At 36.2% G+C, this 5,662-nt stretch overlaps 1 pseudogene; it reads left to right on the plus strand.

Annotated features, from left to right (window-relative positions):
- The first annotated feature begins 3,831 nt into the window (after nt 1-3,831).
- Nucleotides 3,832-5,662, plus strand: part of LOC107696088 (RAB6-interacting golgin-like) — a 7,103-nt pseudogene continuing 5,272 nt past the window's right edge.

Below are 5,662 nucleotides of genomic sequence, written 5' to 3' on the forward strand. Positions count from 1 at the left end.
AGTGGAAACTGAAACTCTGTCTCACAGCATAAACAGAAAGGACCGCTCTGTGACGGACACAAATGTGGGAGAGTCAAAACATGTGGGATCTGAAACCATTACATCTGCCTAAAGTTCAGTCTTTGACAGCTTTGACCCCTAATCATCCCCATATTGACCTCAACCTTCCTTGAGGTCAACCATCAATTGGCTGTTTGTCTTTTTGACCCATTCCCTGACTGATTAAGGGAAGTGCGTTTTTATTGATGGCTAAAAGTCACAGGGAGGCCATGATGTGCACTTGCTGTTCCTGTATTGATTCCTACTTAACTGCCCATAAGTTATACATGGCTGACAGCTGTGTTACCCAGCAAAAACATGTTCTAAGAATGTTTTGCTAAAGTTTCCATTAAGTACAGTATTTCTGAATGTTCTCTGAATATTTAAAACATCCAGTTTTGTAATGTTTAAAAAAAAAAAGATTATTGTCAAGCAAACATTAAGGAAACATTCCATTTTATAATTTTGAAAACATTATTGGAATGTTACTTCTGAATGTTCTCTACACGTTCTGAAAAAAAATTCGTTTTAGAAATAAAACATTCCATTAATCATGTATAAATCACATTTTTGACAACTTTATTAAATACTAGATAACTCTGAACAAACGTTTTTCTAACATTACTGGAAAAGATTGTTTGTTCATAACTTGAATACAACTTTGCCAGAATGTTAGCCAAAGTTCTGAGAAATGCTGCCAAAGCTCTTCCCGTTTCCCTTACATGGTCTAAAATGTAAAACTTGATCTAATGTGCAAATTTATCAGGCTCACAAAATAAGTATCTCTTCATATTGGACCGTGAAGCCGTAGTTTTGTTAAATATATATCTTTCTCAGCAAAGAAAAAGCTATTTTATGACATAACACATCATGAATCATTCATTTTTTTATGATCTCTCTCTCTCTCTCAACTCATTCCATATGATTTATATGTACCTATTATGTCTAAAAGAAACTTTATCTGTTTGTTTAATTTTCGATAGCCAAACAGAACTTGTTAGCAAGGTGTTGGGTGATGTTCCTTGCACAAATTTCTCATTTAGGACATACATGGTCAATATTACTCATTCCAAGATTATGGTGTTATTTCAATCATGCAACAAATGTGGTTTTATTACTGGGGAGGACTTGTATCTAATAAAACCATATTTGTTCTGAATTCATTCTTGTCTTACATTCAGATGTAGGAGTGATTTCACTGCCATCCTTGCTCTGAAGTATAAACGTATGAACTGCAAATTCATTCAGGCTGCTTGTTCTGTTGGGTAATGGTGGACGTTGCTCACAGGCTTTTCTTGTGAATCAGAATATGGTCAGGACTGGGCCAAAGAATCTTCCATCTTAATTTAACACAAGCTCATGTTCACTCACCCTGCCATATGGAGCCCACGCATCAGTCTGTCTTATTCTTTCTTGAGGTGTTTCTCCTTTAAAGTGCACACATAATTCCAGATGGATCAAAGATGTGTCTGCCTGTAAAAAGCTGCTGTGAAGTGGTAGTGATCGTTTAGTTGCCCTGTGTATAGCAATTAACAGTGCTTGACTTTTTAACAAAATAAAGTTGAAGAATGGTTGGGATGCCAGAAGTATATTTGTCCTCTGCGTGTTGACATACAGACCCAGAAAAAAAATAATACAGAGTGAGCAGAAAACAGAAAGAGAGACTAGACATAATTAAGGGGACTGTTAGCTGCAAGTTTTTTTATTTATGGTTTCCTGTCTGCATGAAGTGTTATGTCATGGCAACACTGCACCTTGAGGGCAATGGGCCAAACACATCAAATCTGTCAAAGATGGCTGCCAATTTAAATGAATTAATAGGTGATATTTGTGAAGAATCACAATAAGAGACATTTCAAAACGTATGTGAAGTAATTAGAGTGTAAGAGTGCATTCAGACAGACACATATATCAATGCAATGCAATGAATATGAATTCATTTTAAATTAACTTCACATATGTACACACACACACATATAAACAATTGAAATGTTTTATATTTTGTATAATATTTCATATCCTATGTTAAATATTTTTTTAACATTTATTTTATTGAATTTTCATAATAATCAGCAGAGTGATGAATGAATTAGGAGTAATAATATCGAAATAATTATATAGTAATAATATCAATATTTTTATTTATGTAATGTGTTTGTATAATATTTTGAAAAATGCATAAAACAATCAGTTTGAATGCATACAATGTTTCATTTATTTATTTACCCTTTAAAGCTTAAATACTGTATCTTTCAATGCATGTGAAATACTAATACTAATATCACATCTATCTATCTATCTATCTATCTATCTATCTATCTATCTATCTGTCTATCTATCTGTCTATCTATCTATCTATATCTATCTATCTCAGTGTTTGACCACTAAGAACTTTTACTTGCCAACACTGGCAGTTCAACACACACAGGCTACCAAACCACCCACCAGAAATGGAGGTCATACTCAGAATGGCTCACTGATGCTAATGGTAATAATGGGAAATCAGACATCAGTGTTGCAGCAAAAGTAGCAAACAAGAATTCACTCATTCAGGACTAATTTGGCAACACGTGCCAGATCACACAGATAAGCAGTTGATCCAGAGAAATTACAGGGCCTCTCAGTCCCACACAGACAGACTGAGCTCTGCGCTTACTCCTGCCACAATCATGGGTGCTTCTGGCAATAAAGCAAAAGTGTAACTTGATACAACTGTTTGACATTTCTTTTTCTCTATGGATTTCATGCTTTTTATCACCAAGCATGCTCTTTCATTAACCTCTGACCCCTCTACCACTAGGACTGCAGGATGGCTCAGTGAATGAGAAGAGGGTAATTGGAGCAAGAAGAGGAGGATAAACAAAATTAGCCATTGACTCCAATAGTCTGATGTAGCTTTCCTGGAGGACTATTAAAAAACAAACACCTTTCATACAATATTTAAACATATTTTTTATGCAATAGTTATACAAAACCATACAGCCTAGCTAGTTTAATTCACTTCTCTATGCATACAAGCATATCATTTAATGTCTTACAGGCCTACCTAAAACTAGCCTAATATCCAATATACTCAAAACTATTTAAAGTAGTCAATGTAAAGATAAAATCTATCTATCTATCTATCTTTGTGACAAGGGTTCCCCTAAAGCCTGACCTAATACATTTTTCAGTGCTGAGACTCGTCTCCTTTGCTTTCTGTTTCTGAAGACTGCATACATCCTACTCATTTTTTATAAAGTAGGGAAGTACTACTGTGGTGGTGGATGAGGAGAACAAGTGGTGGTGGATGAGGAGATACCCCCTGACAATGTAAAGCGCTTTGAGTACTTAGAAAAGCGCTATATAAATGTAATGAATTATTATTATTATTATTATTATTATTTATTAATTATTAAGTAGATATAATCATGCAGGGATTATTCCCATGACAATTAGTGACAAGAATGGAACTGGTTTATTTTGATATGAGCCCATAGAAATTGTAAAGTTCAAACACCTAAAACTATTGCCTTATTTTTTTGATTTACTTCATTATCAAAAGTTATACAATTAAAAAAGTTGTAATGTTGAATCATCACTCAAAAACGTTCTTCATTCCTGCAATCTGTCTGTATACGTAACGAAATGTACATATAACGATGCGGATTGTTATTTAAGTTATTAAGTACGTAAAATGTGTCTCAAAACATACATGTCGACTTGCCTAACAAGACATCGGGTTTGGATCCTCTTCTAGATTTTAAGACACGGCCACTAACTCTAATTGTGAATACTGATAAATCTGCTCTAATGTGCTCTTATCCAGTAAACCAGGCTGTGTCTGTCACATTGGGTCGTGGCCGGAGAGCCGCTCCGACTAACCGGAGCAGACAGCAGCTGCAGCGGGAAAGGGCACTGCAGCTGGCAGCCAAACAGAAAGAGGGCAGCCACTCTCTTTCACCCGACCAACAGCTTACCAAGCCCCCAGACCCACCTGCTATCATTCTTCCTGCTCCTGTCAAATCACAGGACGAGTCCAACCCGTTGGAGACGCAACTGGTTAAACATGAAGCAGAACCTGTTAAGCATGACCCAGAATCACCAGCAGTCATCAAGGAGCTGGGCAAAGAGGAAGTGGAATTGTTAGTAAGTCTATTTCCTTTGCAAACACTGGCTCAGATATTCATGCACTGATGTAAATATATTTGGTATTATAATATTTGATATTAATTATTTTTAATTTATATAACTATACTGCTCCGGGTGTGTGTTCACAGTGTGTGTGTGTTCACTACTGTGTGTGTGCACTTGGGTTAAATGCAGAGCAAATTCCAAGTATGGGTCACCATACTTGGCCACACGTCACTTCACTTTCACTAATTTATATAACTATACAAGATAATATTTGGATCATATTTAACTCCAAAATAAAATAAAAAAGTGACAGATATTCTAAAGCTATTTATATATAATGAATAGTGAAATAATGCTCCAAAAGTGTTCAAAAATCCTTTACTGGTTATATTAAAGTAATACACATTAAATCTGTAGGAATCAGTGCAGATGAACATATGTTATGTTTGTGTTGTAATGGCTTCAAATATATAACTCCATCAAACTTTTCTTATGACAGGCGAGAGAAGAACCGTCTGCAGCAGTTGCAGTAGGAGCAACGGATAATGGAAGAGAAGAATAAAAAAAGAAAAGCTCTCCTTACAAAAACCATTGCTGAAAAGTAAGAGCAAATCTCTAGTTTTAAACAACTATCAAAATCAATCAGTCTGGAGTAGAACCCTTTGTATGTATGAAAATCCAAATGTATTGTGTGAAAACTAAAAGCACAATGTTTTAGACATAACTATTTCCCAGGTCCAAACAGACACAGGCTGAAGCTGTGAAACTGAAGAAGATCCAGAGAGAACTTCAGTTACTGGATGATTCTGTGTCCAGTGACATTGGGATTCTCAGAAAACTGATAGAGCAATCCAGCATGTATTATTCCCAGGCATGGTAAATATGAATTTGTAGTCCATTTTTTAAGGTCCATTCCAAGTGTACTGCAAACCAAGTTCACACTAGCTTCTTGTTGAAATCCCTCTCACTTTGTTTTATGTGCCACTTCCTCAAATTTATCACCTTAAAGTAGCAAATCTACAGTGCTACCCTAACCTAGTGCATCCAGTACATAATTAAAGGGGTCCTATTATGCTCTTTTACAATGTCTTGAATTTGTTTTGGGGGTGTACTAGAACATGCTCTCATGCTTGGTGGTTCGAAAAAACGCATAATTTTTTACATCATTTACATTATTACAATACCTTTCTCCCCATCCTGGCACAAACGGCTCGATTAATTCCGGGTTTGATGAAGGCCCGCCTTCTGAAAAACGAAATGTGTTATTATTGGTTAGCTGTCCCAGTGCATTGTGATTGGCGAACAGCTTAGAGGGGTTTTTCGGTACTGCCCCGCCCCTTGCCAAAGCAGCAAGTTTCATCTGCTCTGGTTTAGTTAATGATGGCGTCAATATTGCCATATCAATTTGAGCCGGATTCAGACCCAGAGAATATTGAACAAGAGGATCGCGCAGAACCTTTGCACGCACGGATATTGCAAGACATATTAGAGTGGTAACGTTATTGTT

The sequence above is a fragment of the Sinocyclocheilus anshuiensis genome, unplaced genomic scaffold (assembly GCF_001515605.1).
Source record: "Sinocyclocheilus anshuiensis isolate Anshui unplaced genomic scaffold, SAMN03320099.WGS_v1.1 scaffold306, whole genome shotgun sequence".
Lineage (NCBI taxonomy): Eukaryota > Metazoa > Chordata > Actinopteri > Cypriniformes > Cyprinidae > Sinocyclocheilus > Sinocyclocheilus anshuiensis.